The sequence below is a fragment of the Malaclemys terrapin genome, chromosome 10 (assembly GCF_027887155.1).
Source record: "Malaclemys terrapin pileata isolate rMalTer1 chromosome 10, rMalTer1.hap1, whole genome shotgun sequence".
NCBI classification, from domain to species: Eukaryota; Metazoa; Chordata; order Testudines; family Emydidae; genus Malaclemys; species Malaclemys terrapin.
Genome location: NC_071514.1, coordinates 15,943,913 through 15,971,797, shown reverse-complemented (window position 1 = coordinate 15,971,797; position 27,885 = coordinate 15,943,913). Strand labels below are relative to the sequence as shown.

Here is a 27,885-nt window from a genome sequence, read left to right as displayed (position 1 = left end):
ACAAAATATCCTGAAGGACCCTTTACATTAGATACCCTAAAGTCTCCACTAGTCCAAAATTGTCAGCGTGGCAGAAAGCACCTCACAGTGCTTCCTTCTGCCTAGAAGCAGGGCCGGCTCCAGGGTTTTGGCCGCCCCAAGCATCCAAAAAAAAAAAATAAATGAATAAAGGTGCGATTGCGATCTGCGGCAGCAATTCGGCGGGAGGTCCTTCGCTCCGAGCAGGAGTGAGGGACCATCCACCGAATTGCTGCCGAACAGCTGGACGTGCCTCCCCTCTCCAAAGTGGCCGCCCCAAGCACCTGCTTGGTAAGCTGGTGCCTGGAGCCGGCCCTGCCTAGAAGCATAAAACAGGACAGAGTAGCTTCAGCCAGTTTTTCACCCAGATGCTGGGATACCTGGGTGACAGAGATTTCATGAAGAATAAACAGTTGAGTATTGGCTACATCTTTCTGACAATTGTAGCTTCAAGAAGTCTCAATCACTCCCAAGGGTTACGATATTCAATAAGACCAGGAAAGAGCAGTGTCTATTATAGAACTATACAGGTGAAAGCTCTGGTGGTAGACATCATACCTTTTGGCTACAGCCCCTGTGGAAGGATCCAGACCATTCCCTTGACATCAGCCATCTTGCTCAGATGGGACAGCAGCATCCTACAGTATGGTTGAGCATGCTGAATTCAATGGCCTAAGAATACGTATATATCAATGTTTGCCCTTTTCGCTAAACTGAAATAAGCATGTCCAGTAAGGCTATATAGAACAAGCCAAAATTTGTTCAACATCTGATTCAGAAAGGCTACTCAAGATCCAGGTGTATATAACTTTATACCAATTAGCTGCCAAGTGTATTTACGATTCTTTAAAGAGAAGTGATTAATATAGTTCCTACAAAAAGGCACACATTTTCACAGGAACAGGAGGTACCCTAATCAGTAACCATAGTAACTTCTCAGCAGCTTGTGTTAATATTTCTGTCATCTACTGATAACTTTAAAAAGAGAGTGGTAAGTTATTTGTATGGGGTTTTGTGTAGACAGTTTGAGTTTAAGGTAGTCAGATGCTGAATTTATAACTACTGTGAGTTCTTATATTTTCAAACACACACCACTTGAGTTATAAGAGCAAAAGAATATGACAAACCAGAAGCCACTTTCCATATGTATAATATACCAAACGAATTGCTTATGAAGACAAAAAAAATAATACAAAGGGACCTGAAGACACAACAAATACATGCAGGAAATAGTTTGGGTTTTCTCTAATTAAAAAAAAAAAAAAGTCAGGAAAGTTGGAGAAAAAAAAAATCACAACTATTCAGTAGTGAAGGAGACACCTGAAAAGAAGTCACACCAAAAGTGGTAGAGGGGCAGTAGTAAATATCAAATCAGATATAAACTTGCAGTGATATACACCTCTACCTCGATATAATGCTGTCCTTGGGAACCAAAAAATCTTACCGCGTTATAGGTGAAACCGCGTTATATTGAACTTGCTTTGATCCACCGGAGTGCGCAGCCCCGCCCCGGAGCACTGCTTTACTGCGTTATATCCAAATTTGTGTTATATCGGGTCGCGTTATATCGAGGTAGCGGTGTATAGCAAAAAACCCCAAAACACTATACACACACCACACAATGACACTTTGGGCAGAACAAAAAGGCAGATTAGGGGTTCTCAAACTGTGGGTCGGGCCCCGAAAGTGGGCCACCACCCCGTTTTAACGGGGTTGCCAGGGCTGGTTTAAGACTTACTGGGGTCCAGGGCTGAAGCTGAATCCTGAGCCCCACTGCCAGGGGCCGAAGCCTGAGGGCTTCAGCCCTGGCTGGCAGGGCTCAGGTTACAGGGCCCCCTGCCTGGGACGGAAGCCCTGGGACTTCAGCTTTGGCCCGCTGCCAGGGGCAGCAGGCTCTGGCCCCACACGCCCCTCCGCCTGGGGTGGCAGGCCTCGGGCGGACTCAGGCTTCGTTCCCCCAGGATCATGTAGTAATGTTTGTTGTCAGAAGGGAGTCGCAGTGCAATGAAGTTTGAGAATCCCTGGACTAGATAGAAGGGGACCGTCTCCTTCTATATGACACATTGGAGACTATTTCTAGTGCAAAGTACATTTCTATGTACCTCAATACCAAAAGATATCAATAGATTAGAGAGAATTCAAAGAGCCGTGATAAAAGTTAAAGGAGCCTGGAGGAAACGGTTAAGAAATTAAAGAAAGTTTAGGACTAGATACATATAACTCTGCTGATCATCTAATGGAATGAGAGTATGATTAACCATCTACAATTCAAAGAGTGTAAACACACCAAGAAAGGAATTATTTAAGGTGGAACCAAAAAGATATAACAGGGAATAATTGGATGAAATGGAGAGGACTAAATTTCAGTTTTAAAGGTCATGACTACAAAGTTAGGGATATATACTACCCTCAATACACTAATGTTAATAAAAGTTTGACACAATAATTGAGAGTAGATTATATACCCTTCAGCAGAATGGAAAAAAAACCCACCAGCTAATTTCTCTACCCACTCCCCCCAGGCCTTTTGGGCACAGATTTCAGTCACAGAACAAGTGCAGACAAAGAGTCAGGGAAAGGACCGTGGTGCAACTGTGCAAGACACATCTAGTAGTACACATTCATAAACCCTGAGAAAAAGAGGTGCAGCTGCTTCTGCCACCACCACTCCTGGCGAGTATCTGCCACTACATAAATACATTTGCTGCATGCTTCTGTAAAAACAGTTCAGTGAGATAATTAATGCTGACCTGTGGGAAGTCATTCTTTCAGAGTTAACAACCTACTGAGACAAAAGGGGATGTTCACACCACTCACACCTAGCATTTCAGGCTTTTCAGAGACTGGAAAGAGAGCACTTCATCAAGGTTACATTGGGAAGGTTATTTTCACAAGTGTAAGGACTAGAAAAAATGTAATATTTTACAATGAAATCCTAAGTCAATCATACACACTGGTTCAACTAGGAGCTTAGTACCACAATTTAGGTTGTTCAGGAAGCAAAAATTCATCCACGTGCTCCCAAACAGCCAGGTGTTCTGGACTGAAGCAATCCTAGTATAGTAAATATTTATATTATAGTACTGTCCCTAAGGCCCTAACCCCCCAATGGAGTGCTGGTTGCTGTATAAAAATACACAGGCATACAAACTCAATCCTTACACTTACAACAGAAGCAGCAGTCCCTGTGTTTACATAGCAGTAGAGCTGGTTGAAAAAAAACAATTTAGGAAAATTCTCTCAAAAATGCATCTTGGATTAGTTAAATAAATCATGACAAACTATTCTGACCACCTCTATATAGCACCCTTTGTTCAGAAAGATCACATAACACTCTACAAAACAGAGGAATCACATCACCTCTGAAAAAACAACGAAGAGTACTTGTGGCACCTTAGAGCCCAACAAATTTATTTGGGCATAAGCTTTCATGGGCTAGAACCCACTTTGGGCTCTAAGGTGCCACAAGGACTCCTCCTTGTTTTTGCTGATACAGACTAATACAGCTACCACTCTGAAACCTCAAAAAGAACAGGAGGACTTGTGGCACCTTAGAGACTAACAAATTTATTAGAGCATAAGCTTTCATGGACTACAGCCCACTTCTTCGGATGCATATAGAGTGGAACATATATTGAGGAGAAGAAGTGGGCTGTAGTCCATGAAAGCTTATGCTCTAATAAATTTGTTAGTCTCTAAGGTGCCACAAGTCCTCCTGTTCTTTTTGCGGATACAGACTAACAGGGCTGCTACTCTGAACTCTGAAACCTATCACCTCTGAAATTCAGCCTCCCTTGTGTAGAAGCCAACATACCTGCAAACAAGTTGAGTAACAACAAGGGAAGGGGAATTGTCACTGAAGGACACTAGTAGAAATTCTACTCTCATAAGGTTGCTCTTGGGCTTTCACGCTATTAGTGTTGGGCGGGAGAAGAAACAACCCAAAAAAGGGAGAAACCACAGTTAAATACAACACACTGTGGGGAACTCAATTTTGACACCTTCAACCCTCGGTACCTGACGGGGCTGAGTCCGAGTCCCACGGATCCCCCTCTCCCCGTGCCCCACAAATTACAGGAAGTCCTAGAGGCTGAGCCACACAGCCAGATGCTCCTTCCTGGACGCTCACCTGACTCATCCACACAAACATCCAGGACTGGGGTGGGGGCAACAGCAGCTTCCTTGAGTGAGACTCACTTCCTATGTTTGTGTGTGGGAGGGGTGCGCACCACCTGCCCCGTATCCCCCCTACTCCCCTATGGGGGGCCCCTCCTTAGCCACCCCCTCGCCTCCCTTTACTCTTCCCGGGGTCCTCCTGCTACGGCCCCCTCCCTCACCTCACCCCACCCCACCCCTCACGGCCCCTCTCCTCACTCCAAGCGGACCCCTCTGCGGTCAGGGCGCCCCCCGTCCCTCCGGGCCCCCCGCCCCTCTGGGGACAGGGCGTCCCCCCTCACTCCGGGCCCCCCGCCCCTCTGCGGACAGGGCGCCCCCGGCCGGGGCCGCTGGTCCCCTTACGCTCCAGGCCACGGTGCCTGAGGGGGGGAGCCTGCCCCCCATCACCATGCTGGGGGGCCGCCCCTCCGAGACAGCCGCCCAGCGGGCCCCCGTAGCTTGGCACCCGCCCTTACCTGGCTCCAGGGCCCGCTGAAGCCCCCACTCCGCCCGGCCGCCGCCGCTGGCCCCGCTCGCTAGCTCTTTACTAAACTTTTTTTTTTCCTGTTTCGTTGCCCTGAGAGTGACGCGGGCGGGCGCTGATTGGCGGAGCCGGGAGGGAGGGAGGGTGGCACCGGCTCCCGCAACTAATTATTACAGGGGACGGCGGCGACGTGAACCACAGAGCTGGACAGAGAGGGATTTAAAGGGACAGCGCCCCAGTGCGCAGCTGCCGCCTGACCCAGCCGGGGGATGTGGGGCAGAGCAGAGGGGGGTAGGGCAGTAGGTGAGGTAAGGGGGGGGGAGAGTGGCAGAGGCTTAGGGGAGGCGAGCGGCAAGTGTGGGTGAGCAGAGGGTGGGGTCGGAGATTGGGAAGGAGAGCGGGGATGTGGAATGGGTGGCGGGGGGTAGGGCTGATGGGTAGGAAGGAAGGAGAAAGGGGAGATGGGGGGAGGAGGGATAAGGAGGAAGAAGAAGGCAAGGGGCAAAGTGCCAAATAGGAAGCAGTTTTGTGGCAACTGTAACATGAATCATAATAACACAAGACAAAAATGTATTGATAGGTCAGGGAAATGTCCCCTTTCCTCCTCCCCCCCCCCCATTCCCATGCATTAAATGTTCAGTAACTCCCCAGCCAGGGCACCAATGCTCCCCCCTCTCTCTATATATCTGCAGTGCTCTGCCTCCAACAGTGACGATCTAAATGGGGAAAGTTAAAAACAAGCGATTCTATTTTAAAATGTGTCAGGGACCTTACATATTGCAGAATCACACATTTTAAAAGCTACCTTCAAAAGCTGCCTTGGTCCAGAATAAGGGATGGAACCACCTTCCAAATAAATTAGAGTTGACAGGTCCGTCTCTGTGGCTTGTGTCATTGTTTGTTACAAGTTTCCTGACGTATTATTTACCTCGGACCAGAGCTTCAAGACCTTTGTGTGGCTTCTTCCCATTCCAGGAATATTTCACAACTAAATCACTGACGCATGCAACCTTATATTCAAACAACTTTGCAGCTGAGCGCTCTATGGAGAGAGAGGAGAATTCCTGTGGCATCCCCTTTGAAGTCAGCCTGATTAAAAGATTTTGCTCACTGAAACCAGCATGATCTGTTAGTATTTTTCCCTTTAATTATTTATTTATTTGACTGCCGCTCCAAAGATTTTACACAATTTCATCTTTTCAGCTCTCCACTCTACCCACTTCTGTATGGGAAGATGTTTGGAGTTTACAGAGAAAACAAGAATGATTCTGGCTTACTAAACTGAGATAAATTTTACTATGTAGTCTTTTTTATTGTTCTATGGACATTAAAAGTATATAGTCATGTCAGTCAGTTAAACAAATACATTCGTGGTCACTTGCTTTTAGTTTAGTTTAGCTACTTTATTCCCCCTATAAAAAGTCAGCTCCAGATTTTGAATATCTTGTAGTTCTGTGCAATATGTCACACCAGTTTTATTTTCCCATGGAGAGCTGAGACAATATACCACATCTTATTTTTATATAGTGATTTTTATATAGCGTCTTCAGTTCACAGTATCACATAACCACACAGAGAGTCAGCTGTAAATTAAAGCATAAAGGAAGGTTTTAAAATGAGATTTAAAGAGCATGAATGACTCAATGGTTTAAAGGCAGATAGGAGAGGTGAGAATTCCAGATAGATGAAACAGCACAAGCAAAAAAACAACCTTAGTGTGGAAAACTGAGGGGAAGAGGTCAAGATTGGAGGTATACACAAGAGAATAGCTGGATGATGAGTCAGAGAAGTTAGGTAAAGTGAGCCTATTGGGAGTTTTTTGGGGGAAAAAGAACAATTTTGAAGTAGATTCAGAAATGGAGAGGAAGCCAGGGAAGGTGATTATGGATAGGACATGTTTCCAGTTCTTGGAGGGAAAGTTTAGCCAGGTTGCTGCATTTTAGAATCTCTGAGTTTAGATAATAGGAATTTGGGAACACCATGAAGAGAGGATTGCAACAGGACATAGATCAAGGTTTCACAAGAGATAAAATCAAGGTACGGATGATCCAGTAATAGACTTATAGACAGAGGAGATTCAACAAGTGAAAAAGGTTCAGCATGAAGATGATTTGTGAATGATGATTTCTAGGTTTCTGGCCATGGTATCTGAAACCATGTCTACACCAGAAAGCTTTCTTGGTAAAATGTCTGCTGGCAAGTATCTGCCAAAATAGCTGTAGAGTGCATTCACATTTGTCGGCCTTTGCTAGTGCAGTGCTACCTCACAGTGCCAGGTTGTATTGGCAGAAGATATGTGGTATTGTGAGTTGGCATCACAGTGTCCCCTGAACCACTGTCTGGCACACTACTTTGTGGGAAATTTTTGTGGTGTACTGTGGGATACCAGCACAACTTAGGGAACCGGGGGAGTTTGGGTCAAGTTCCCACCATTTATTCTGTTCCATCCTATAATCTTCTCTCTTTCATACCGTTTTTAAAATTCCCATGTTTTTCTCTGGTCCATCCCATAATCTACTCTCCTCCGTGCAGGTTTTCAATCTCTTCACCATCTCACCATCAGAAATATGGATGCTGAACAGATTAGTGGAGCTCTTGTGTCTATTTCAGAGACAGGATGACTGATTCTTTATATTTGCAGAACCACCACAGTGCCTGGTCATGCAGCAGGGAAAATGAGAATAGTGAGGAGGATTCGATGATGCAGGCAGCAGTGAATGAAACTGGACAGCTGCTGTAGGTATTCACTGAAACCTGGAATGATGCAGAACTTTCAGGTGTGGAAGGCCACATTCCTGGAGTTGTGTACCAAGTTTGGCCCCAACCATTCAGTGCATACACACCAAAATGAGAACTGCTTTGACAGTGGAGAAATGTGTGAGTTAAGGACAGTAATACTGATAGCGGAGCCAGAAACATGAGACAAAGACTCATGGACTTTCCTCCTTGAAGCATTCAGATTCAAGAAGTTATCATGTAGCTAGGAACTGACAGAGCCAAGACAGGCAGCTAAATGGAAAATAGAGAAAGAATAGAAGATGCATAGTTGTGTGTCATCTTCATAGATAGTGCCTGCATTTGAAGCTAGTAGTGAATTGTCCTCAAGGGAGAAATTATATGGAGAAGAGGCCCACGGAGAGCGTCTTACAGCAACGGAGGAGATAAAGGCTAGGTGTAAATCTTGGTCCACTACAAAGGGAAAGATGTGATTAAAGAAGGAAGATTGAAAGCAAGAGAGGAAACCCCAGTTTTCTCACTGGAGGAACTAAAGAAGGATAAGCGCCATCAGTAGTATAAAAAACTGCCCTGAAGTCAAGTAGGATGAGAAAAGAGAGGAATCCGTGATCAGAGGAAAGAATAAACTGTTAAACACTGAGAGAAGGGCCCTCTACTCTCAATACTGAGAAAGGGTCAGAAATCAGTTAGTGAAGATGCAAAAGGTCAAAGGCTCAACTGAAACAGCTGGTGGAAAGAGAAATCTATTTTCTCTAAAACATTGCTGAGGAGGAGCAAGTGACAGAAGATGAGATGGTAAATATCAAGTGAGGTTTTTTTTTGTTGTTTTTTTTTTGTTTGTTTTATTATTTTTTCCTAAGAGTGAGGTAAAGTAGCAAGTTTGGTTTTCAAAAGGAAGAGCATAGCATGCTCCTCCACGAGCTCGGTGGAGAAAACAAAAGCGGGAGAAGTGTTGAGGACATGGTAAGGATTTAGTCACAGTCTGGATTTTAGAACAAGCAGTGAGGGAACCAATACCATTAGTGAATTAGGACTAGGAGTCATGATCTTGTGTGGCACTAAGCACCTGCTGCCGGGTGATGAGTGCTCTTGTTTCCCATTAACTTCAATGGAAATAAAAAGCCACAACACCTGGCAGGAGTTTAGAACCTAGCAGGATCTGGCCCTAACGGGCCAACTGCTCCTTATTTTCCAGAGTTGAGCTGGTTACAAAAACAATAGCCCATTGGCATGGTTAAAGCATGATTTGCTCTTGCAGTATTAACATGTATTGATTGAAATCCCAAACTTTTGAAGAGCTGTAGCACTATTTGGGAACACAGTTAAAATACAGTGCTGTCGCATCTATCCTGCACGACACAACTGTATTTCAGTGTTGTCAGAAGACTACTGTATTGTAACTTTCCTGAACATGGGAGGAGTTAACATGTAGATGAGACTTTACACTGCACACTTTAACTGATTTTGCAACTAGGTTGTGATACAATTGATTCCCCTCATGGTTTGTGTCTACGTACTCACAAAATATTAATCCATGATTCCTAACTGTGTGGATCTACTGTATTTTCATTATCAATGAACCTGTTCATTATCTGGGCTGTAACACAATTAGGCTGCAACTGGGTTGCAACGTGTTTCTTCTGATCAGCATACGGAACCATACAACTATGATTGTGTACAGTAGTTGGGTTAACCAGTTCTTTTACTTTCCAACTCTGCATGGGGAGCTATCCCAAAACGGATTGCATTATATCATGAATATCTAAAATCCTGTGCCCTCTGCCGCTAGTAGCTGAGGCATTATGGGATACTTGCACAAATTTTCCCAGGATGCACGAACACACTGTGCAGCATGGTAGCCGTGGACTGGCCAACAAAATTGGCACAAAACTATACCAGGATAAATAATGCTATGTGGACACATAGAAACATGTGAGATGAGCATGTTGGAGTCTTGTTGCTTAAACATGGCTTTTTCAATAGGGTAGATGGAGCCTTTTCTAGATTTCTTTCCCTCTTCCCCTGATGTAATTCTTTTCCTGGGCATCATCAGCTGGTAGCTTTCTGTCTAGATTCCCTGAATCACTGCTGTATGACTTTCTTGTCACGCTTTTCTTTTCTTGTCATTCACTCGTTCCAACTGAGAGATCTTTCTGTTTTGCTTTTCTGTTACACTCATTTGCAGTCCCAGCCTGTTGCATGCTATCATCTTCCTAGTTTGCCTCTTTCATTTCTGCTCTTTTCTTTTCTCCAAACAGTTTTCATTTTAAAACTATTATGAGCCAGAAAGGGAGACTTTTATGTCATATGAATATAAAGCATTGATTGTTTTCCTCAAAAGGCTAGCATGTTTGTTTGTTTAGCTTATGTCACATATAGACAATCAGCTCCTTACTAAATCTGGTAAGCATAAAGAGGTCTCTGGACCTGCCTCATGTAGCCATATAATGCTACCACGAAATGGAGTAATCATCTACCATACATAACACGGTGTATTCCAGTGTTTTCTCAACCTTTTTGATACCAGGGACCAATTTGCTGCCTTCCTAAACTGTGTCAGAGAGATCTCAGGGACCAGTGCCAGTCCACAGACTGGTCGTTGAGAAACACTGGTCTATTCAATACTGCAATCAGAATGTGCAGTCATGTCATTGTCTATTCAGTGCTTGCCATCTCTACTTGCTGTATATAACAGGTTGGACAGGCTCTGAGATTGCAGCTCAGCAGGACACAAGAGCAATAGGGATGGTTGGAGTTTGGTTCACATTGGGGTAGTTATTGTTACACATAATTTCACTTTAGTAGTCATGGCATTTTGCCTCAAGTTTGTTAACAAAAAGGCTCAACCCACTAAGGGTTGGCCTTGATGAAAATTCCTGCTCACTTATCTAGGTCCTTATCTGGCTTCCATCATGGTAATATCTGAGCATCTCAAAATCTCTAATGTATTTATCCTCCTTCAACCCTGTGAGCCAGGGTACTGTTATTATGCCCATTTCACAGATGGGGAAATGAAGCACAAAGGCACTACATGACTTGCCCAAGGGCACACAGGAAATCTGTGTCCCTCATTTGTTCTGTGACTGTCCCTCTAACCTTGCTGTTTCAAAAATGCTATTTGTCAACGGCAGAAGAGTCTGCTGCAGCTACCGAGGGAATATCTTGTGTCAGAATCTCCAACTTCATGATGAAACTGGGTTATTAGGCAGGCGAAAACATCCCTCTGATTGCTCACAAAGTAAACTATTTGTTCTTCAAAAATCTCCAGGCGGTTATCTACTTTTTGTGAATTATACTGCCTGAATTCCTCCCCATAAGAAAATATTGAGGGTTGAAATGACTTGAAATAAAATAATAAAAAGTTTTACAGCAAAATAGATCTGATCAGTGTCTCCATAAGCAATCCAATTAATCTGCACTATGAACAATTTATCAGGTTTTGCGGGGCGGAAGGCTGGGGGGTAAAGTGAATTACTAGAGAAAAATCATAAAACAGAACGTATCTATGGGTCCGTGGATATTTATAATGCCTTTGAGACCTTCTGAGTGCTCATTAGTAAGTCTGGAGGTAAGCCTTTTCATATACCCAGATGATGGTGTATTTTTTCCCATCAATTGCCATCTATTTTTCTGCATCCCTTCTGTTTTGGGTTTTCTTATACATATCTTAAGTGTATAGTTGATCTGACAGAGGGGAATGCTGCCCTGACTGTCTGGCTCAGAAAAGAAATCCATGGATTTTGAAAATTAATACCAATATCTGGATGTGAATAGCACTTTTCATCCAACGATCTCAAAGGCTTACAACCATTCATTAACTCTACCACCAACACGGACCTGTGTGCTATAGCCACAATGCAAGAGGCACAGAATCTGGCCCTATCGCCCCTAAGGGAACTGCTGGTGGATAATAGATCTTACAGCACCCTCCCTGCAGTCTCCAGTGCAGAAGGCAGAGGGTGGGGAAAGCAGAGGGAGGATAGGGATGAGGATGGCTTATTCTTTGCTGGTGGCCAGTCACCTGGGGACCATTGCCAGCTGGCGAGAACAGCTCCCAGGCTACTCTAACCTGTGCTAGGGCCATGGCTGGGCAGAGAATCAGGGAACTATAAGTGGCTCCCTGAGCACCTTCGTACCAATCCTGTTTCTGCTACACCTTGTATACAACAGAGAAAAAGGCCCTGCATGGGTGTTAGCTACATCCTAATGCAGCACAGATTTAACTGCCTAACTCTCCTAGGTGCCTTTGAAAATCTCACCCAATATGCAAAAATATAATAATATATATCAGCAACACTTACCAGTCTTACACCACAATACATTCCAAGCTGGATTTCATAAGTAACTGTTGATGAAGACTATGGAAGAGGATTACTGAAGACTGTGTAGTAGAAGATAGGCTTCTCCGTAACATCACACTCAATGAAACGTTTTAACTCCACCACTAAATAGCACAGCTAGTGATTCATAAGGTGTGTCAGTCATCTTAGAATGCCAGACCTTTTTGGCCCCTCCTTCCTTCCCCTCTTTCCCTCCCCCTCTTCATCGTTCCTCCCTCTCCTCTTTTCACATTCCTCTCCTTTCTTCCGCTGCCTTATGAACTACTCACTGTTGAGCAGCGGATTGTGACATAACTGATAAGCAATCGGACTATGACATCAGAGAGACAAGTCAATCCTCTCTCCCAACTTGCCTCCCTCTACCTCTTTTCATCTTCTCCTCTACTCAAGAGGATGACAAGGATTGTGACATTAGCAATAAGCCACATCTCCCTTACTTCTCTCCTATTGTTTCTTCTGCTTCATTCTCCTTCAGTTATTTGCATTCGGCAGATCTATTTGTTGAAATGTGTGCTGTATAAACAGGGATATGAACACAAACAAAATGGTAACACAACCCACATGTGTTAAACAGCATATGTTGTTTCCTGATTTGTTCAATCAGAAGTTGTTTTGCAAGTGCATATTTGTGCCTCCACAGTTTACACTGACCATTTTTTCCCTCTTTCTTTCCTTTTTTCTTTATTTATTAAGTTTATCTTTACTAATATAGGGTCACATCTTTATCCCTTCATTTAAAAATCTTTGGAGACTGTGGATGAATAATTATGTCCTCCCAATCCTTCATTTGACTGGCAATCTTCAAAATGAATGTACTGTTCTAGAGCTTTGTGATTTGCGTAGTAGGAGCCATTTGATCTAAGCCTGGGCACATTTTATGGGCTTACTAAAGTTTCCCTGCTTTGGGAAACTGCCAATTAGTAGAGTGACAATTGTAAGTGGCAAATTTTATAGCATGAGAGTAGTTATCAGGCACATAGCTCATGCACACACCTTCACACGGTGGTTCTCATTTTCTTGACCAATGATCACTTCCATTTTTCTGAAAGCTACATCTTTTTACTACTAGGAGTCAGTGTACCTTAAATGACGAGCTCATAGATTCCAGTGTATCTATCCCATTCAGTCAGAAGGAACTTTGGGATATCTAAGTACATCACGTTTTTTGGAAATACTACAACCCTAGCATTATTTCATAAAATATGCTTTGCGGTATACATTACTCTCCTCTATAATACTTTCCTCTCAGAACTGCATAGTAGTGCTCATTTTCCCTATTTTTCACTCACTAGCTGTGCAGAGTAGTGTGTGTGTATGTATGTGTGTAGATAGATAGATAGATAGATAGATTAGATACTTACACACACTGTGAGATTGTAAAAAAACCCAGAAATTCTCTCTCTCTATATATATATAGTGATTGGTATCATTGCCGTTAATTTGCTGAAGTACCTAATTATGCAGTTGCACATATTGGGTCTTGGAAGAAAGGAGTGGGGATATACACCCATAAAATAGCAAGCTGTGCATTAAGAGTACAGCTTTGTGTAGTAAAAAAAAATCAATATTTAGTCATGTTATATCAGAGAGAACCATAAAAACCGACAGTCCTTGTACTAGTCCATGTCTAAGTTTAATTAGATCTAAGAAAAATTATGTCTTCTCTATATAGAATATGTACTAATGTTCCCCCAGGACACTTGAAATACACATACAATACAACCTATATAAACTCTTTTCCACTGGTATAGAAAAAGGATGGTCTTGCAATTTAGGCAATAGACTGGAACCTAAGAAATCTGGATTTTTCCCTCCAGCTCTGGCGCAGACTTTCTGTGTGAACTTGGGCAAATCACTTAATTTCTCTTTCTCTTCCTAACCTCACAGGTGTGTTGTGAGATGCTGAGTGGCACACACAATCCAATACATTAAAGTAAATAAGTTATGTTAGTGTTCCCTCCCAGACCAAGGACAGTTTTAAAACTGGAGTGTTATTAAATTATCATAAAACTCAAACAACTACATCTTGCACAAGCCCCATTGCTGCGTAGTCCTTTTAGAATACACACAACTCTGTTGCTGAAACCAGAGCTATCTCCTTTGAGCCTTTCAACAGACTTTCAATTCTTAAAGAAACAGGGCACAGGTCAATCTAACTCCGACATTCCGTTATGAGTTGTACGCTCCCCCCTCATAAATGTAATGTTGACCTGACATTTCTATTAACAAAATATAACACACAGCTCATCTATTTGACTTATTAGCAGTCATCCATGAATTCCACAGCTTATAACAGTAGTCCTCGAGTCTTTGAGTCTCTCCTCTGTCAGAATGTATTGATGGTGGAAGCTTCTACATCTCTCTTCAGTTTATTTCATATGAAGCTGAAAGTTTCTGTGGCAATTTTAGTTCCACTATCCAACTAAAGAGTCAGATCTAAACACCTTAAATCCCCAAAGATAATCATTCTTATCTTATGAAATAAAATTTCCTATATGATCAATGTTATAACTATGAAACTCCAAGTCACTGGGTGTATGGAAAGCTATTTAGAAAATGTATTAAATTAACATAATTACAAACTATCCAGAACTATAAAACCCTTCATTTACCAATATTACTTCAGACTTGGACAGAATGCAGGGTAAAGTACAGGAATAGGCACTTGACAGAGCAAGGGACAAACATGAAGACAACCCACCAGTCCAAAAGTTAGATTTAGATACTGATTAATAAGTGTCCCTAACTGTTCAGATGTCAGTATCTGTGGCGCTTTTCTCTCTCTAGTGGGACGACCTCAGCAGTCAGTGGGTTGTTCTGGTGATCAGTCCTGTTATGCACTAGTGGTTCCACTCTGGCATTCATGTCTTTCTACAGCTGGTCTGAATGTCACATCAGTCTGATCAGCAGTTTCCAAGTTTACCAGATCAACAACATCCTCATTTCCCAAAAGAGGATGATATGTGATGTACACACAGATTTTATCACTTTTAAAATGTATTTCAGCAAGTTAGCAGGGTAATAGCTGTGGACACATCAGGGTGGACAACACAAGGAACATTTATGTACAGAGAAGAGAGTCTCCAGGCTCTAACAGTCCTTAGTTACTGCTGAATTACTCTAGGTGATTGTGTATTTTTTTATTGCAAAAATGTATACTACTGAATTGATGCTTTACCATGTAGCTGTCTCAGTGTCAGGGTACTTAGAAGAATGCTGCTATACCAAACAGAACTATAAAAAAGTCCCTATAAAAGACTCAGCAGTATTTAATATTTTATTCATTGTCATGTTATTATGTTTTGCCTGCAATACAACAGCCTCATAGAAGTGAGACATTATGTACAGTAGAGGAATGACAAACATTTTCCCCACAACTCACTCAGTGAGTTCCTCTCCCCGGTTTTGAATCCTTGTCTTCCAACAATTTTTCTTCTTTCAAGGAAGAAAAACAAAAGAAATATACCTCTATCCCGATATAACACTGTCCTCGGGAGCCAAAAAATCGTACCGCATTATAGGTGAAACTGTGTTATATCGAACTTGCTTTGATCCGCCGGAGTGCGCAGCCCCCGCCCCCCAGAGCACTGCTTCACCGTGTTATATCCAAATTCATGTTATATCAGGTTGCGTTATATCGGGGTAGAGGTGTACTTTATTTTATGAGTAGCAAGGACTCAGAACAGGAAGTGTTTAAGCTTTCATCCCTTTTTCATTTGTGCAGTAGATAGTATGTAAATATTTTTTTCTCCAGGAAATATATTCCATGTTTTAATCTTGCTCTGTCTGAGAAATTGCCTTGCAGAGCATTATCTCTCCAGTTAGTGACTCGAGAACTAGAAGAAAAATAAACAAAGTTTAATATATATCTGAATAATGATGGTAGTTTTATTGCAGGAGTTGTAAGCCAAGGTACACAAGCATAAATACAGATGTTAAAGGGAAACTGCGTGATTGCTGACACCAAGGATTCAAAAATAATGAGTCAGGCCCCCAAAACCATGTGATTGGCTTACAAATTATTTTAAAAATAGTACAGTTTGAGGGTCTTTTTATTTTGCTTCTGGTTTTTGAGTCACATTTTCTAACCTTTTTCTACAAGCATGAAAGCTAGAAACTTTTTTTTTTAAAGCTGAGATTCTTGAGTAATAATATGATTCCAGAATTAGGAGCTTTAAGAAAAACAAACAAACAAACAAAATCACAGCAAGAGTTGGCAATAAAATGGTGAGAGTTGGCAAGGCTGTTTTCTGCATAGGTTTTTATATGTTGCTCATCACTGTAGTATCTGGGTGTCTTCCAGAAGTGCATGACTAATATCTGTCACGTGTAATTTGTTCTCTCATCCTCTCCCCTGGGGAAGAATTGTGTGTGCAGTGGAGTGTTTTGTTGTCTTTTTAAAAAATGTATATGCTGTTCTGTGTTTATATTGTGGAAGACAGGTCAAAGAAGTGCACCTTGCACTTGGCATGGAATGTGGTGAGGTTTGTGATGGTCCTCAGTTCCTGGGAGAGTTCCTTCCACAGTCAGGGACACTCAACAAAGCTCTGACTCCCACACAGGCAAGCATTATCCTTGTTGTAGAGAGATCCATTGTGCCAGAGGAACAGAGTTGTCAACCAAAGCCTTCGTCCTGGATTTAAATATCTTAAGCCCAGGCCATTGAGTGCCTTGCTCAATAAATAGTGTTGGGTTCAAAAATGAGGTTCAAAAAAGAAAAGGGGAAGGGGAATAATTCCAAAATTGAATGGGTGAAATTGACTAATGGCAAAAGGCCCAATTAACGAGGCTGTATGCAGGTGGAGTACAGGGCAGTTGGAAAGTTGAAATCAATACCTCCCAAGCCAAGGCCAGGATGCAGACCAGTTGTATTGTCCTCTTGAGGCAGTTCTTCCAGCCTATGGCTGGCCTCTGCACAGTTCTGAATTTCACCCAACATGAACGGAAATATTTACACAATTGAAAAAAACATCAGCGAAAACGGTCTATATTTTTGGATTAAAACTTCCTTTGATGGTTTTAGAAACCCAAACACAGAGGCACAGATGTATAAATCTGGAAAGCGAAACTCGCTTTAAATGGGAAGGGGAAGTTACCCATCTAAATTCAGTGACAGCATCAGTGTTGTCAAGTCTTGTGATTCTATTATGAATCTCCCAATATTTGGTGTTTTTCCTCAAGCCCCAACTGCTGGAACCAAGAGATTTTTACATGAGAATTTCAGCTTTCATTTAGATATATTATTAAGCTTCTCCACATCCCTCGCCCACGCCGCTTCCCACCGTCCCTATTGGCCTGGGACGGCAAACCGCGGCCTGTAGGGGACGCGATCGGCCGAACCTGCCTTGTCAGCAGGTAAATAAACTGGCCCGGCCCGCCAGGGTGCTTACCCTCGCGAGCTGCGTGCCAGAGGTTGCCGACCCCTGTGTTATATTATTATTAATTATTGCAGCTGATAGAATGTCATTCAACAAAGGCATTATTGTGTGAATGTCTCCATTTTAAATTAAATCATTTATCAAAATATATTTTTTTAAATTCAGTCAGATCTGTAGGCAGCTGAGGGGAATTATTTGACAAATACATGTGAATGTCAATGCTTTTTTATTCGGCCAGCTCTAATTAGTATTACATATAAACACACTTTTTGGTCCAAGTACTTTACTGCTCCATGTCTCAGTTTCCCACTCTGTAAAATGGGGACAATGATGCTGACCTTATTTGTAAAACACTTCGAGATCTACTAATGAAATGTGCTATATAAGAGCTGGATATCATTATTATTCCAATATATATATGTTCTTGTCTTGGCAGGGTCCGCTTAAATATAGTGAGCCAAATTAATATCCAGGCCAACTCCTTTGACTTCAAAGAAACTAGAATGGGGAACAATTTGGGCTAGTGTTTTATTTGCACCCCCATCATTCTTTGCAGCCCTTAGATTTTTGCTTTCAACTAAGGATGTTTTGCATTACTTTCCTCCGGCTGGTGACCTTGACAAAAACATTGGCTTGCTATACTTTCTTAGCACCACTGAAATCTTGTTCATGTTTATTTTCATTACACCAGGACACAAAAAGCATGCCAGGTGGTTAAAGATCATTCTATATTAAATACACATTTCCGAACTTACAGCCACAATAAAACTCTCACCTTTATACTTGAGGGCTCAGGAATTTCGTCCCCCCCCCTTTATTATACAGCTATAAATTACAGTGACATAAAACATATTATTGTTTTCCTTCATAATTTTGCCATTGTGCTATTTTATGACCCAATAATCCAGCTCCCAAGTGGTTAGTCTATGAGGACAAAAGCCAAGTGATGTATCATGGACAAAGGAATGGGATTACTGCCCGATAAAACAATCAGACTATTATTATGGCTAATATGCTCAAAGTGTTTACAATAGGTTTTTAAAGAATCCCTTACATTTATATGGTACTATCTGTCCTGAATGATCCCAAGGTTCTGTGTAGATTGATAATGGGGTCATGCTACCCCCATTGAAAAGTAACTGATGATAGCTAGGAAAGCTGGTGACCGCTCTGCACGAGCAATGTTACAAAAATATAGTTAGGAAGGGAAGCAAAGAACAATGTGGCTATTTGAAACTACAGGGAATTTTAGATTGTCAGACTATAGTATAATTATCCGCACTAGGATTTGGCCAGGACATGAGTGTTGTCAGGCTTATTCTTGAAAAAAAGAGTCACAAAGTATTCATGGACCAAGTTCCATAGCTCATGTGAAAGATGGGAATTCCACAAGCTTAACTCTCCTCACCATCACAGTGATCAGGGCATTGATTTCACACCATTCTGACTCAGAGGAGGGAGTGCCACTCACAGAGTAAAATGCACCACTTCCTGTATTTTCCTTTGGGAATCTCCCATCCAAGCCCCAATGAAGTCCAATTAGTTTATGAGATCTAAAGAGTTCACAGCTTAATCAGCTATGGCTGCAGAAAATTTTGCAAAGCAAGGTACCTGTAATGAGCGTGACAGGCAGCAACAGAGCAGTACTTGGCCAGTGTAATGTGAGCACCTTGCTGATGTTCAAGTTGTTGTGAAAATATTGTACATCTAAGACAGAGCTAATGTTTCCTAAATACAGTAGAATATGTGATGCTGTCATGACTGAGATACATCATTAGTCTATTGCTACTGTTTTACTGAATAGTTTAGGGCTGCTCTAAGTTCTGCCTTAGGACCAGCCCTGCACAGATCCAGGAATGGGAAAGAGCAAAGGTGAGTTTTATACTACCTGTGCAACTCACACACCTGGACCCGAGCTGTGCACCCTTCAGCTGTACCAAGGAGCTGGCCCCGGATGATTAACCCAGATTAGTTTTAAAATTGAATCAGGGAATGTCAAGTTTAAATTGTGTTTGTTTTTCTGTGTTTAACAAAGATCATTAGGCAAAAGTGTTTAGCATGGTGCACATGAATCTAGTAGTGAGAGCCCCATTAACACTGCCAAGAGATGTGTGGCTAACCCCTACACTGAAATTTTATCCCTTAATAGATTTTCCGTCTTCCAATCATTCTTTAAGCTTTTCAGAATTGTTATAACAAAACAGATTGTAAAGCTGCTTGGTCTTCTTATCACCTGGGAGCTAGTGGTCCTGATCTCCCATTGTTGACACTAAAGAAAAATGTTCTAGTTCATTAAATTAGAAAAAAATCATGACTTCATGTCAAAGGGATAATGGAACCAAATTACCAGCATAATAATAGCCAGAATTGATTGTTATTGATCAACACTTCCTAGGTTGATAACTCAGCTGTTTGTTTCAAGATAAGTCTGAACAAATTCCTTAGGAAATGCTTCCTGATACCATCAGATCATCCATGACCAAGAGCTGTGGCCTACACAGAGTCAGCATTCTTCCTTTTTCCTCTAACTATAATGTATATATATCCTACAAGTAATTGAAACCATAAAACTATATTAAAATTAGTTTATGAGTCTGACTAAATGCCCCAAAGCTAAGTTATTCAGAGTGAGAGGTTATAGAATATCTTGATACCACATTGCAACTCAAACAAGTGTGCAAATGATAAGGGGCAAGAGTAAAGGGCAGCATCAACCTGGGGTTTTAGCTTTTCTAGCGAATTTCTTTGCTATAACCCTTGTTCTGACACTATTGAAGTCAGCCAAGCACAAAATGTTCATTGACTTCAGTGATGCAGATCAAACCCTCAATGAGTCTCAGATACTAAGGGACAGATGCTGCTGCCCTTATTCACATTGGATCAGGAGGGAGAATGCAAAGGTGGCGTACAGTCATCCTCTCCTCTGCCTTGAGACTTGTGTCCAGCACAGGTCAGCCAGATCCAAAGAGCCAAAGATCTGATTACTAAATTCTAATTTGTTACACTTGTCCAAAGAAGAATGAGATTGCACAGTTGTCAGTGAGGGTCTGTTGTAATAATTTGGCCTAAAAATTTACCCCAGTTGTAAGCTTCAAAGTAAAAACTATGTGTAAATTCATAAGATGTTGCAATAATGTATAGTAACAAATGTTGTTGGGGAAAAGGAGTGTGATGGGGTGTCCACTTTACACAGGATTAGAAGGGATTAAGGTAGCCAGGTTGGCCCATTAACTGCCCAGGCTGCACTTGGAGGAGGAGCCAGGGAGCAGGGAGCTGATTAAATGAGGCTCAGCTGGACAGGAATAGGTGAGGCCTATAAAGCCCAGAAGCTGAGAGCAGAAGGGTGCTGCTGGGAAAGGCTGCAGGAAGGCAAGCAATAGTTGCTCCCTGAGAAGTGGGAGGAAGGTTTGGAGCTGGTACACCCAGAGAGAGACAGGGATGGAGCAGTGAGGGTAGAGTGAGGAAGCCCAGAACTGCTGAGCTGCGGGTCCCTGGACTGGACTCTGGAGAAGAGGGTGGGCGTGGGTTCCCCTACCAGCCACTGAAGGTGTGGCATAGAAATGAGATAGTGAATGGGAAGACTGCCTAGGACTGCTGATGGACTGTACCCAGGAAGAGGGAATGCTGAGTGACTTAGCTGGAAGGCAAAGGAGACGGTGAAGGTCCTGGAGTGAGAGGAGCTGCAGACCGGAGTTGGAGTGATGGCATGCAAACCATGGAAGGGGGTGTCCACCTCAAGAGCTAATCGTCAGAGCAACCAGAAGGAGGTGCCATCCCAGAGGAGATTGGAGCACCCTGTCACAAGTGGTAAAGAAACGGACACATGGTTGCCCCTGATACAAGGGGAGGCTGAACCCTGATACAGGGGGCCATAATAAAGAAGGAACCCCTAAGGGAAGATGAAAATGGAAATGCCTCCAGCACAGAGTTTCTTGGCTGAGGGAAGTTGTCTCCTACTAAGGTGGATGCCAGAGTTGTTGCTCCCAAAGAGGGGAGTGGAGAACCAACAGGGGTGGGTCTATGCTATGTGGGGACAGATATCAGAGAACCAGCAGAGACTGTGGGAATCCCATGTGTATTTACAAAACTGTATGGTATGGGTAGTTGGTCAACGGTAGCAGCTGTACAGAATCCTGCAGGAAAGAAGCAGGAGGAGATGTAAGGGCCAGGAATGGGAAAGTTGCTCTGGGAGTAGGGGGGCATAGGGCTAACCCCAAAGGGGCTACAGCTGCGGGAACAGGGAGCACCTGAAGAGGGAGGGCCCCTATTTAGAGGGAAGGAAAGAGCCTTCCCATGAGGCAAGGACTGAGACAAGGGCCCAGAGAGTCCCACTCAATAAGCAATTGGGTCAGAGGAGGACCTGCTTTTGGTGTGTGGAAAAGGGTCATATAAATAGACATTGTCCCCACAGGGAAAAGAGAGATCCAGGAAAAGCACAAGCGTCCAAGCCAAGAGAGAAAAGAAGAGCCAGAGGCCGTAAGGAGCCCAAAAGAATGGTGGAGAAACCCAAGAGGCAGGTAAGAAGTGTGAGGTGAAACTGGGGGGCTGGGGCAGAGGGAGAAGGAGAGACTCCAGGAAGGAAAGTAATTAATGAAGAGACTAACACTGAGATGAACCACAAAACAGTGGGGACTCAGACCCTGGGGGCAAAGGTGCTGGAGGACTTGGTGGAGCAAGTGGACCCTGTGACAAGGAGACAGAAAAACTAAATTAGTCTAAACAAAAAGACCTACTGATATGGTTGAAGGACTATGTTAAAATCATGGTTAGTAAAAACAGAAGATGTGCAACTAGAAATGAATGAATCAAAACTGGTGTGTTGGATATTAGGCCTAATTGGTGGACAAAATAATGAAGGGATGGGCTAGTCCGCCCATCATTCCCTTCCTGGGTCCTTAAAGAGAGACTTTGGAGGGAGAATATGGAAGAGCAGAGAGGCTACTGGAGTGGGCTACACCATCATGGCTGCCACACCCACCATCTCCTGGGGCCCATGACCTTCTTCATTCTAATCCTGAGGAATAATCCTCACTGGTATGGGCCAGAGACAGAGACCCAGATAACACTGCCACCCCTACCAGCTCCAGCTGAATCTCAAACACCACTCAGGATGAAAGGGGATCAGAATTGAGCAGCAACAACCACAGCTCCAGCCCATCTCAACTAACTCCTTCTTGTCCCCAAAAGGACAGTTATTACCATCTAAGAGACTGTCAAGCGAGGGAGATTTTCCTTCTCAAATTCTCTCCAGCTAATGGGCACAGAAACCAGAAATCTTGTTAAAATTAAAGCCTTACTTGCTACTTTACATTTCAAATGCTTTAACTGTTTTTCTGTATCTTTAATACAAGGCTAAAAGGATTTTTAGTGGCGTGTTTGCCAGGGTACTAAGCAGGCTGAGGTCTCTGTATAACAAACCTTGTTTAACACTGTTTCCAGTTGGACAGTGACTGGGTTATGCTAACACCTTTGGCCCATTTATTCCATTTAAATTAATACAAGAAGTCTCATTTGGCTTGTGGAACCTGACTTAGCCAGAAATTAGGGGCTAGAAGCATGAGTTAGTGAGTGAAATTCTATGGCCTGTGTTATGCAGGAGATCAGATGAGATGATCTGGCCTTCAAAATCTATTACTGGTAATGATGAATGAAAAGTAAAGAACCCAGCTTGACTCTCAGAGTCTGATTCCTGCCTTGCAAGTGTCTAATGTGTAGACATTTACACCTGGGCAATGTGAGTGCAAAGTGGATGTAAAACACTACAAAATCAGGATTATAACATTTTACACCTACTTTGCACAAGGTGTAAGCAATGGAGAATCAGGCACTGAGAGCACAAGCCATTTGCATGGCTGGCAGTTAGAAAAAAAATTCTCCTTGTAAACTGAGCACATTTTATCTGATAATAAACCTACAGCCAGACAATGACAGTTTTACAGAGAAACTCTTCATGGCAGCACCACACTAAGTGTTACTGGGTTGTAAAATGTTTGTCCACCCAGACTGCAAGCCTACCCTGTTAAAATGATGGAAGAGCTTTGTCATGGCTAAAAAACTTCTCCAGTGTGGGCCTCTGGATTCTTAATCAGACTGATTTTTCTTAGACTATGGTAGCGATACTTATAATGCAGAGGATGACATAAGGACCTCATGCTGCAATCCCTTACTCACCCTGCAAGGAGAAGACTCCTTGTCTATGTCTACACTGCAATAAAAAACCCACAGCACCAAAAGTCTCAGAGCCTGGGTCAACAGACTGGGGCTCGGGCTGAGACCCTCCCCTCCAATGGGGTTTTAGAGCCTGGGCTCCAGCCTCAGCCCAAATGTCTATGGGCAATTGTTAGCCCTGTAGCCCAAGCCCCATGAGTGTCAGTCACCTGAACTGGCCCAGCCATGGGTCCTTTACTGTAGTGTAGAAGTACCCTTTGAGGTCAGTCGGAATTGTCACATGAGTCAGGTCTAGTTGGGTATGTATGGGATTGCAGGACTAGGTCTTAAATTTGCAGGGTGTAAGGAACAGGGAACGCATAGAGATATTTCTTTGGACTCAGTTGAAGGAGGAGCTGGGTCTGACAATCAGACAGGTTGTTGATGTACAGCTCTGTATCTGCAGAGAATGAATGCATCACAATCAAAAGAGCAAGATTTCCTTTGCAGAGTAACCAGTTGCATATTAGTAATAGCCACCTTGTATACATCATGCACAAACTCTGTGCAACTTACCTGCCAAGGAAGAATAGTTTATAGTTACATTACATCAGTAAGGCAAATCCCAAAGGGACACAGCCTCCTTGCAAATCAAGAGCCACCCAGATCGATCTCTAGCTATGCCCTTAAGATGGACTGGCTGGATGTTCAGGCTGTGTCCATCCCTGTCAATCTTGTTGCACTACTGAAGCTTTCAGTGATCTCATGATTGTCAACCATGTAGTACCATAGATATATTTTTAATCAACTCTAAACTTTATTTAATTTAAACTTGTGAAAAATATATTTACAGTGAATTCAGTATATTTTTAACAGTGTTTGCAGGGCTGGAAGGGATCTCAAGAGATAAAGTCCAACCCCCTGCACTGAGGCATGACCAAGCACACCTGGACCATCCTTGACCGGTATTTGTCTTACCTGTTCTTAAAAGCCTCCAATAACAGGGATTCCACAACTTCCCTTGGTAACCTATTCTAGTACTTAACTCCCCTTATTCTCATAGACCTGGATGTAGGCAGGCATAGCTAGTGGTCAAAGCAGAGGCCATTAGGCCTCATAGTCAGAGAAGGAGTCAGAAACCAGAGGTCAGAGACAGGGAAAGGTTCAGAGTCAGTCAGTAGGCTGGGGGCATGAAAGCAGGAATCTGGAACTGAACAGGACAGGAATGAAGCAGGGCTCAGGAGTCAGGCAAAAAGGGAGTCTAATGTGGCAGCCAGCCAAGGATTCATATAGTTGCTCAATTTCACTTGCCTCTTTCTGGCTTAAAGAGTGAATCTGAGCCAATTGGCGAGGCCAGATGTCTAATCCAACTAGGAGCTTTGTGGGCAGAGCCTATGGTGAGATAGCATCCACAAGCCCATACCCCCTGCTAGTACCAGTGAATTGCTAGGTGATAGCTATGGTCTGGGAACCCATAGATCTGGGTTTGAGTCCTCACGCTTATATTTACAGTTTTCCTTAATATCTAATCTAAATCTCCCTTGCTGTAGATGAAGCCCATTACTTGTTATCCTACCTTCAGTGGACGTGGAGAACATTGATCATCATCCTCTTTATAACAGGCCTTAACAGATTTGTCCTCAGGTCCCCACACCACCCTGCAGTCTTTTTCTCAAGACTAAATATGCTCTGTTTAACCTTTCTTCATAGATCAGACTTTCTAAACCTTTTATCATTTTTGTTGCTCTCCTCTGGACTCTTCACAATTTGTCAACATCTTTCTTAAAGTGTAGTGCCCAAAACTGGACACAATACTCCAGCTGAAGCCTCACCAGTGCTGAATAGAATGGAACAATTATCTCCCGTTTCTTACATACAAATACACCCCCAAATGATAGTAGCCTTTTTCACAACTGCATCACGTTATTGGCACATATTCAATTTTTGATCCACTATAACCCCCAAATCTTGTTCTGAAGTACTACTGCCTAGCCAGTTATTGTCCATTTTGTATTTGTGCTAGGCCTGTTGATTAATCGCAGCTAACTCATGCAATTAACTCAAAAAAATGAATCACTATTAATTGTACTGTTAAACAACAGAATACCAATTGAAATGTATTAAATATTTTGGATGTTTTTCTACATTTTCAAATATATTGATTTCTATTACAACACAGAATACAAAGTGTACAGTGCTCACTTTATATTATTTTTATTACAAATATTTGCACTGTAAAAATGATAAACAAAAGAAATATTATTTTTCAATTCACCTCATACAAGTACTGTAGTTGTGCAATCTCTTTATCATGAAAATGTAACTTACAAATGTAGGCTTTTTTGTTACATAACTGAACTCAAAAACAAACCAATGTAAAACTTCAGAGCTTACAAGTCCACTCAGTCCTACTTCAGCGAATCGCTAAGAGAAACAAGTTTATTTTCACGGTTGTAGCCGCCATTGCAAGGTATCTATGTGCCGGATATGCTAAACATTCATATGCCTCTTCATGTTTTGGCCACCATTCCAGAGGACATGCTTCCATGCTGAGGATGCTTGTTAAAAAAATAATGTGTTAATTAAATTTGTGACTGAGCTCCTTGGTGGAGAATTGTACGTCTCCTGTTCTGTTTTACCTGCATTCTGCCATATACTTAATGTTCTAGCAATCTCCAGTGATGGCCCTTCACGTGTTCATTTTAAGAACACTTTCACAGCAGATTTCACAAAACACAAAGAAGGTAGCATGTGAGCTTTCTAAAAATAGCTACAGCACTCGACCCAAGGTTTAAGAATCTGAAGCGCCATCCAAAATGTGAGAGGGATGAGGTATGGAGTGTGCTTTCAGAAGTCTTAAAAAAGCAACACTCCGATGTGGAAACTACAGACCCCGAACCACCAAAAAAGAAAATCAACCTTCTGCTGGTGGCATCTGATTCAGATGATGAAAATGAACATGCATCGGTCCACTCTGCTTTGAATTGTTATCGAGCAGAACCCATCATCAGCACGGACATATGTCCTCTGGAATGGTGATTGAAGCATGAAAGGACATATGAATCTTTAGCACATCTGACATGTAAAAATCTTGCAACACCGGCTACAACAGTGCCATGCGAATGCCTGTACTTACTTTCAGGTGACATTGTAAACAAGAAGCGGGCAGCATTATCTCCTGCAAATTGTAACCAAACTTGTTTGTCTGAGCGATTGAGTGAAGTAGGACTGAGTAGACTTGTAGGCTCTAAAGTTTTACATTGTTTTATTTTTGAGTGCATTTATTTTTTTGTACATAATTCTACATTTGTAAGTTCAACTTTCATGATAAAGAGATTGCACTACAGTACTCATGTTAGGTGAATTGAAAAATAGTATTTCTTTTGCTTTTTACAGTGCAAATATTTATAATAAAAAATAAAGTGAGCACTGTATACTTCATATCCTGTGTTGTAATTGAAATCAATATTTGAAAATGTAGAAAAAATCCAAAAACATTTAAATATATGCTATTCTATTATTGTTTAACAGTGCGATTAATTGAGATTAATTTTTTAATCATGGGATTAATCGAGATTAATTTTTTTAATTGTTTGACAGCCCTAATTTGTGAATTTGATTTTTCCTTCCCAAGTATAGTACTTTGCACTTGTCTTTATTGAATTTTGTCCTGTTGATTTCAGACCAGTTCTCAATTTATCAAGGTCATTCTGATTCTGCCTTCCAAATTGCTTGCAACACCTCTCATCTTGGTGTCATCCACAAACTTTATAAGCATACTCTCGACTCCATTATTCAAGTCATTAATGAAAATATTGAATAGTACTAGACCCAGAAGGACTCCCAGTTTGAAAGCAAACCATTGATAGCTATTCTTTGAGTATAGTTTTCAACCAGTTGTGCACTCACTTTATAGTAATTTAATCTAGAGCACATTTTCCTAGTTTGCTTACGAAAGAGTCAAGTTGGACTGTCAAAAGCCTTACTAAAATCAAGATATATCATATCTCCTGCTTCCTCCTCCCCGCTCCCGCTAGGCCAGTCTCCTTGTCAAAGAAGACGACTTAGGTAGGTTTGGCATGCTTTGTTCTTGACACATCCATATTGGCTACTACTTATCAAAGTATTACAAGATGCTTACAAATTGGTTGTTTAATAATTTGCTCCATTATCTTTCCAGATTTCAAAGTTAGGCTGATTGATCTGCGATTCCCTGGATTATCTTTGTTCTTCTTTTGAAATATATGTACTATGCTTGTCCTTCTCCACTCCTCTAGGACCTCACCCATCCTCCGTGAGTTCTTGAAGATAATCACTAATGTTTCTGAGATTGCTTCAGCTAGTTCTTTAAATGCCTTAAGATGAATTTCATCAGGCCATGCCAACTTGAATACATCTAAGTTACCTAAATATTCTTTAACCTGTTCTTTCCCTATTCTGACTTGTGTTCCTTTCTGCTTCTTGTTAATATTAATTGTTTTAAGCACCCATTCACAATTAATGTTTTAAGAGAACACTGAAGCAAAATAGTCATTAAACGCCTCAGCTTTCTTGGTGTCATCTTTTATTAGCTCTCCTTCCCTGCTAAATAGTGGACCTACACTTTCATTCATCTTTCTCTTGTTCC

At 42.2% G+C, this 27,885-nt stretch overlaps 1 protein-coding gene across 2 annotated transcripts in view; it reads right to left on the bottom strand.

The window, feature by feature from the left end:
- Window positions 1–5,559, bottom strand: part of ZFAND6 (zinc finger AN1-type containing 6) — a 54,888-nt gene extending 49,329 nt beyond the window's left edge. Inside the window, exon 1 of one of the 2 annotated variants that reach the window (XM_054041760.1) lies at window positions 5,463–5,559. The gene's annotated coding sequence lies outside the window, so the exon portion shown is untranslated. Of the gene's footprint in view, window positions 1–4,649; window positions 4,750–5,462 lie in introns of those variants that run through there. The other variant, XM_054041758.1, reaches the window with a different exon arrangement.
- Between the last annotated feature and the right edge of the window lie 22,326 nt (window positions 5,560–27,885).